We start from the raw sequence: 9,196 nt of genomic DNA on the forward strand, positions 1-9,196 counted from the left end.
AATTGCGATGTAGGCTTTTAGCGTCACTCTCAGAATAAGGGAGTCATTGTGAGGATGAACAGCAGCTTCAAGTAAAAGGAAAAAAGGACCGCCTTTGTTCTCCTCTTTCTCTCTCCTTTCACGTTTTACAAAACGAAAAGCATAGACAGCAGGAGCACTTGGACAACTCTTTCTCCTGTCAGCTACCTGAAGTCTAAGAGAGGAGAAAGGCACTTTAACTATTTCATTCTTCTTCTTCTCATTACCAACGTTGATGTATCTGTAGTCTTTAATTTCATACCTAAATAATAAATGGTAACAAAATCTTCTATATACGAGTTTGTTGCTTTAAAATACTATAATTATTAGACAAGATAAAAGTCTGGTTAGTAAAGCCAAATGTTATAAGCCCCGCATTAAAAGCTACCGAAATGGAAAGTATAGAATAAACTATAAAATAAAAATAAAAATTGAATTCATCCGTATATATAACAACGTTAAACAAATAAGTAACATATAAACTAAATAAATGTATTCCCATAAATAACAATGCGAAACAAATACGAAACCTATGTCTACAACTGACCAGAAGAGCATTTTCAGTAAGCTTGAACTTTTTAAGTTCCACGGATTCGACTATTTCAGTAGGAAAATATTTCGACAATATGGTAACAGCCGGGATGAAACTTCAAATAATCTTGTATACTACCGAGCCTTATGAAAGAAAAGGCCAGATTGTTATAATTTAAGCTTGTACTGTATATGTTATATAGCCAATAGTCTAGTCTGTGAAAATCTAGATGCAAAGGGTGTTTAGAATTATGAAAAATCTTATATAATATGCACAAACAACTAAATTGAACTACACACAGTTGCCAGATGTGAATAGGCAGATCAACGGTAAGGAAATTTAATACACTTAGATTTTGTCCAGGAAGTTAAGATTAGAGTCTGCTGCTGAAGACCAGACAGGAGAATAATATTGAAAATATTTAAAAATATGTTAATAGGAAACACTTCTTCAAAATAACTTCAAGGACTTTCTCAATATACAATTTTTGTGCAACTAAAGAAGATATATTTCTCTAAAGATAATTAGCAATCAAGAAAATACCTACAATTTCAAATAAGCTGAATGAAGTTCGAGAAACATTTTCCATGAAAAGATCTGGGTACGGAGGATCCAATTTCTTTGACTTTTAATCATAATTTGCACTAATCACTAAGTACCAGATCTCTGGCAAGAAATTCAACAATCACAGGTATACATTCATAATATGGGATCGATGCAAAGAGAGTAGCATCATCCGCATAAGCAACAAGCTTCTTTCTAAGAGCAAACCACATATCACGATATATAACGAACTGAAGGGTCAAAACATTACCCTGGGGAACACAGATATGATAATCATGTAAATATTATGGCGTGCATCAGCAACTATCCATTCCAATCTATTAGTTAAAAATTAAAATTAATACAAAAAGTGACCCATCAACTCCAATCCATTTGTTTGAAAACAAAGGCCTTTTAACACAATCAAAAGCACCATTAAAGTCAAAGCAAAGCATACGGATCTCATGGACACAAACAAGGGATTTCTGCGCAAAGCTGGCGGTTATAAGCGGATCACAAGCTCAAAGACCCTTGTAAAAGGTACACAACATATTAAGGAACAAATTATTACTTTCAACATATCCATTCAAATGTTTTGCTGACAGGCATTAAAAATGAAAGAAAAATACTAATAGACACAAGTAATAATAATAATAATAATAATAATAATAATAATAATAATAATAATAATAATAATAATAATAATAATAATAACGGAGTTTATGATATATATCTGAAAATGATTGATAATCTTACTTCTTTCTCGTTTCTTCTAAGAAGTAGGACTTTAAAGTTAAAATTATAATTTAATATATTCTGGGGAAAATATTACATTTTAAGACAACTTTAATGTTATTTCCATTTAACTTGTATGAATGAATAGATGGATGGATGTATAGAATTTGCGTCACAAGACCCTGCGATGTGACAGTGGAAGCCATTGTGTCAATTTAAGGAAAGCCCTTCAGTTGCACTATGAAGTTGAAAGTTGATAGAGGTTGGACAGCAAGCTGGAAGAAAGGAAGGGAAAACGGACGACTAAAATAAACGAACCACAAAAACAGTGTTCACGGGAAATGTTGAGGACACGTTCCAAAAGCAAGTCTCTCATTACACTTTTTGTATATTTCAGAAAAAGTCCATCTCCTTACTAAGATGAAAACGAATCAAGAGGATGGTCGTTTTTCACAGGGAAACCGATGAATATTTATCCTTATGGGAGTGACATTCATATCCATTACATTCCCGACCAATGCAATGGGTCCCCCACCCCGAGAGATTATCATAAATACAAATAAATTCATCAACGGTCGATTCCCAGAGGATCTTTTTGAGCAAACTAATCCTCTGCTTTACTCAGGTCTATTTGGTAGTTCCTTTGCAGATGAGATAAAGGAAAAACTTGTACTTGCGCAAGTAGTAGACCTCAAAACTCTGCTGATCGCCGTCATTAAAAATTAAAAATCAAATAATATTATTATTGTTTGTGAAAGGCCGTTTACCTACATTTTCTAACTAGATACTATGGCATCAAGTTAACTAACTGGCCAGACATGCGAGGTAAAAATTTTAACTCAGTGGTCCAGGTAGATAGTATTACAGGTAACACACCTTATATAATCACTTACTTTCATCACAATTTACTTTAAAGCAAAGTAATCATCCCTGCAGTATCATCAATTTCCCTAAATAATAACAAATTATATCTATTAACTGGACAACCGGAGACATGGAAATGTCAATAAAACCTTCATGTGGATTGTCATTCAGAGAAAATGTAAAGAATAACAATTACAAGAAAATACGAAATAAGAGAGAAATTGACAAATAAATATAATACTCTGAAAACATATAATACTAAAATATTCAATATTTTTTTTTTAGTCTTGAGAAAATTAAAAAGAAAAAACTGGTTTATATAAATGAGATATACAACCGCAAGTAGGGAAAGGGAGAAACTAAAAACAGCAGGGGAGGGAAGAATTCGAAAGATTCCGTGTTCTTCCTGTCACCGCTTAGGAAAATACTTATTTTTGAATAATTACTAATAAATGCAAATGCAAATGCAAATATCGTTCGTTTTTTTCAGTTCAAATAAATATAAATCAATATTTTTAGTCGAGTGAATATGCTCAATTGTTTTGGAAAAAAAAAATAAATGCCGCGGGAAACACTTGTTATACATCCTAACTGTGGATGGTACTAATTGGCCAAAGTGTATATCAAAACTCAATAAAATGGCTGTTGGAAACTTCGCAATCGTATCCGTGGGTCTGGGAGGCCAAAAAGGGGAGAAACTTAAGTGTTGTCGTATGACAGGGGTTGGGTCCGCTCCAATGCAGTAACTACTCGTACAAATACCAAGAAAAAAAATGGGAAAAAAATATTCAAAAGGTCAACTAAATCCTTTCATAAACATTATTCATTTCCGAGCAATAAATCGGCTAATCTTAACATCTTGCCAGAACTGACTACTGGATGTAGTACTGCAAGAGTCCGTTCTTGGCCAGAAGGGCCAGACAATCTACAACAAAAACTCCAACTGAATGAACCATACAGTCTTATGAATCAGAAAATGACGCGAAATATAACATGCAATATAAAAACTTCACCATTTGGATTCTCATAGTAAATAGTTATCAAAGTAAAGAAGTCTTTGATAGAAGTTATGAGTTGAAAAAAACCGAATTGCTTTTTTTATATAAAAACAATTAGAAGAAAAGCCTACAGAACAGGAATAGAGTTCGAAACATACAATAATACTTTATACATACTCATTGATTTGAAAGTCTTTAAAGGAATTCCTTGATATCATACTTTCATATGTAGATCAGATAGGAAAAAAAGAATGGTGTACAGTAAATAAGAAAGTGGATAAAAGATTTTCAAGCAGTTTAGGACATATATTCAATATTTTACTTAATGTAAAGGTTCGTATCTACGATTTTAATAACTACTGGAATAAAACAAGAGTACACTGCATAATGGAAATTAAATCTTTATCGCAATGGAAACTTTTGTGAAAACGTCCCGTAAATGAATTATCAAGAATTATTAAAAGACATTCAAGTCTACAGTTTTGAATGGCTTCATAAAATATCAAGCAAGTAAACGTGTCCAAACAACACGATTCTTTTTTTTTTTCTTTTTTTTTTTTGGCAACTCTCAACATTAGTGGTCGAAATTTGTCAAACCGAATACATTAAATTCCTTCCTTTAGTCCATCCGTTTCCCCCCCCCCCCAAAAAAAAACAAAAGATTTTATTGCTGTTCGCATCGATATGAAATCCTAGAAGCTGTTAAGACTTTCTTTGTCCACATTTTCTACATTCTTGGACCCTTTTCATCAGAAATTAAGCAAAAGAAAATATGCATATATGAATTAAATAAGATAAAATACCAGTTAAAAAAAAACACAATCTCACAATAACGAGTCAAAATAAAATTCATCTGAGTCGGCAATCGATCCCATTTCTAAATAGAACAAACTATATCTTGTTTCATATCTTATCGTTTCTTTAAATTTCTTTTAGATTTGTATATAATCTGCTTCCATATTCCATAGAAAAACGGAGAGCTGAATGCATCGCTTCCCACTTCGTTAACGACGGTAAACATTACTTCGAAGAACGATTGATGGAGTATTGGAAACCGCTTTGCTTCTGATGGTACCAAAGAACCTGAAATGATCGAATAATACAACAAGTGGGTCTTTCTGTCATATCCCTTTGTTCACTTTTGCTATATTTCTTTCCTCCTATTCATTTACATAACCTATTTCTTCAGATATCTGGAGTCAAGTGCGGATCATCAAAATTATCAGTAAAGTCGGAGTTGATCATTTAAACCCATGGTTATTTTTTTTAGCAATAATTATACAGAAGACTACCAACTATGCATTAGGGTAGATTTTCCACAAAGCCGCGAAGTACAATTAAAATTCAACTAAAATAAACAAGCATTATTTCTCGTAAATCGGACATGCTCAAGTAATTCAATAATTAGACCCAAGTTTCCAATCGTAGGGATGAACAAGTTAGTTAATCATCCCTCCTGGCAATTCGATTAATATAGTCTCTCTCTCTCTCTCTCTCTCTCTCTCTCTCTCTCTCTCTCTCTCATCATGTTTAAGAAGGGATGGTTCATTGTGGCAATCTCTTATCCTGCCATTGTGTAACAACTCAAGAAATTCAATAATTATTAGGTTTTTAATCGGAAATTTCACAAATTTCCTCCAACAATAATTAACCTTTCCACTACAAAGTTAAAAACTGTCCCCAGCATTATACCCCGTGTGCTTTGCCCTTTAATCATAATGTAGTTTAGCTATTGATACTCGTGTAAAGAAGTTATAGGCATTTTCAATATCAAAAACACTTACATTCTTTCTTGAGTAAATAGGCTTCCGAAAAACAAGGTTGGTAAAACAACTGTTCGCGGAATTGTGATATCCCCTATGAAATCACAATCACATAAGATAGAGACGACTTCGTCTGAAGAACCGAACCTTAAAACTTAGGATTTAATTACAATATACATTTTTATGATAGATCCTAATATAAAAAAGGTGTCCCACCTAGAGAAAGGATCACCCCTATACTAATTGATTTACACTGGCTGCCGATTAAAGCGAGAATTGAATTTAAAATATGTACAATAACCCACCAAGTTATCAGAACCGGTCGTTCAAAATACTTGAGAGAATTGCTACATATTTCGCGGCAATCAAATCATGTCTACAGGAGAATAGTTACAGATGGCTTCAAACTGTTGGAACCTAGATTATGTCCACTTTGGACGCCAGAGCCTTTAAATATGTGGCCCCGAGACTATATAATAAGCTCCCACGAAACATTCGAATGATTGAACACATTAAGGCTTTCAAGAGGAAACTGAAGACTTTCTTATTTCATGAGTCTTTAGACAGTGATGATTTAACAGTAAATGAACAATATGTGACTTGAAAAGATAAATACTGTGAACGAACAAGGTAAAACGACATTGAGTGGGGTTCCCCTGCTATATGGGACCGAAAAAGCAGTCATCAAAGTAAAGTAAGTAAAGTAAAGTATAAAAGAGACTAGTCATAAAGAGAACATTTCTGATTACTAAGTTGGTGGTGATTGCTAACTGGAATTCCTAATTTCAAGTAGTCGCAAATTCCTAATTTAAAGCCATAAACTTGAGCGGTTATGTAATTTGAAACTATATTCCAAAGTTGTTGATGGTTGAATATTTTGATTTCTGACACATCAATGTTTTCTAATTGGAAATTATAATTCTTTCCTGTCAAAGTGAACATATTCAAAAGGCAAATAAGACTAATACAACTTCTTCCTATTGAGAAGACCAAACCAGAAAGAGGGACAGAGGGAGAAACGACCCAATTCTACTATTTCCTCCAAACGTAGGAAAGACGGAGGAAGTAATGATCGCTTTATCAAAATATTACCGATGTCAGAATTTTGAATTTGATATTTGCCCTCCAGTTACGTGCACTCCATACAAAAAAATAGATACCTATGCGTTTCATCCTTACCTTTCACACATCACAGATTATAAGTGAACACCACTGACCTGAAATGAAATATATAAATATAAATATATACATATATATATATATATATATATATATATATAGAGATAGATATGTATATATATAGATATATATGTATATATATATATATATCTATATATATATATATATATTGTATTTAAAAGTCTATAATGTAAAGCATACGTATTTATACCTAACTGACATACAAATACAAGGAAATTCGAAAAAGACTGAGATAAAAATCATTCTCAATAAAGATTTTCCTAATCAAATCCATAAAAGTATAATCATATCAGCAAGGTAGACATCATTGATTTCGTGCTAATATAGTATGCTGATGACGCTGTCCTTATTACCAGAACACCACGGGCATTTTAAAGCTTGCTTACCAGAATAAATAAAATATCACAGGAGGTTGAGCTCAAAATTAATAGAAGAAAGACAGAGATGATGAGAACGGAAATATCATTGGAAGGAGAAAGGATTAATGAGGTGGAATCATTTAAATATTAAGGAACTATAATCCCTAATACAGGGTATTTAGAATTGAAGTTTAATGAAAGATTGAAAAAACAAATTAGGCAATGGCTAGGTCAAGTAAAATTTGGTCATCAAATCGCCTGAAATTACATATAAAAATAAGGCTATATATCAGATTAAAAAGATGGGAGTTACTGTATGGACATGAGTCGTGGTATGACAATGAAACAATACCCAATAGATTTTGTATATTTGAGAACAAAGCCCTCAGAAGAATTTTGTGAGTTGAATGGCAGGGCCGCATTAGAAATGAAACTATATGAGAGATTACTCGAGGGCCATATGTCGATGAGATCATGGGGAGGGGTAGATGGAGATGGTTTAGGCATGCTCTTCGCATTCCCCTAGAGAGATGAGTAACTTTCAACTGGGATCCATAAGGCACTAGAATAGTTGGAAGACCCAGGTCTACATTGCCGAGTACTATGAAACGTTAAGAAGGAAACGAAGGAGATAATGAATAGAGAAGTATTGATTTGAAATCTCAAGATAGAGACGACTGGCAAAATCTAACCGAGGCCCTTTGCATCGAAAGGCGTAGGAGGGGATGATAATGTAAGTGTAACTAAGTTCGTGTAATAGGGTTTACCAGTAAAAGTGTAAATTGTCCGATATTCACTTCTAATAACTGCAATTAGTTTTGTACCTGAAAAAAGTATTGTGCCTTGTAAACCTTCATGATTATGTAGTTTAGAATGCAGAGTCGCATAGTTATATAGATTTCTACATTCCTTCAAGCTATAACTCTAAATATCCCATTAGACTTGAATATCTCGGGAAGAAAAAATTTCGTGCATGTATTGTAGCTAATACTTTATAAACCTAAAGCTGGAGGGTTTATCCATGAGAGAAATAGAAATTGAATGGCAGAAAATTCACGGCGCTAATTCAATCTATCAGGTAAATATAATGTAAGATCATATATTTCTGGCGAAGAAACACACACTGATGATTGTTAAAATTGTTACCTTTCGTCGAGAGATCGCACACTTCAAGAATATACCTGAATATTCCGTGTAAAAAAGAAGTGACTCAAAAATAAGCTGATCTTTCTTGAAGTTTCATCACGTTAAGTTTCCTCACTCCCTTTAGTGATTTACTTTACCGCTTCATAATTATTTCTTAATTCGTGAATGTTGCAGGTGTAATCTCTGGAATCGACTGAATGACAGACCATTAATGACACTCAAAGGTAATCAGATTCAATTTCATGGAGAGCAGACAAGAGCCGTCCGCCCGAATGAGTCTGATGCAAGACTAATTGAAATGACACAGAAAGTGGATCTTCTAAAGCTTCTCTAATTTTGCCCTAACAATAGACTAGAGTCATTTGCCTAAATGAATGATTTGCTATATGAATTAAAAGTTCGAACAGGTTGGACAGTAAGAAGGAAGAGAGCAAGCTGGAACAGAGGTAAAGTAGGGCTACAACGTCGGTGCAACTAGGACTCGAAGGGACACTGCAAACATCCTCAAGTGATGCTTACAGCTCACCGCTTATGCGGACTTCGTGCCCTTAACCTTCTAGGAGAGCCCGAATAGCAATAGCAAAACTGAGAGAGAGAGAGAGAGAGAGAGAGAGAGAGAGAGAGAGAGAGAGAGAGAGAGAGAGAGAGAGAGAGAGAGAGAGAGAGCCTCAGTCAATTTGGCGTAACTTTAGAAATCCAAAATGACTTGACTAACCACCTCTCCACTGAAAATGAGGAATTCTCTTACATAATGTTACATTATAAAAGTCGTTTCACGGAATTTTCTTCAAATTATTTACTGTTTCCATTATAGATCAAAGCATAACCCTTAAACAAACAACTTGTATTTACTTTGCTTTCAGATATACCGGAATTTTCCTTCATACAATGCTTTAAATTTCATCTACATCTATATTCTTTCGAAATTCTAAAATGGTTCCATTTCCTATGGCAAAAAAAAAAATGTGTTCAAGGAGTGTGAATAACAGATTTTCCATTCCTCCCTCCTCATTCCCATTGTACATATATTAAAATCCT

This window comes from Palaemon carinicauda, chromosome 3, assembly GCF_036898095.1.
Source record: "Palaemon carinicauda isolate YSFRI2023 chromosome 3, ASM3689809v2, whole genome shotgun sequence".
NCBI lineage: Eukaryota > Metazoa > Arthropoda > Malacostraca > Decapoda > Palaemonidae > Palaemon > Palaemon carinicauda.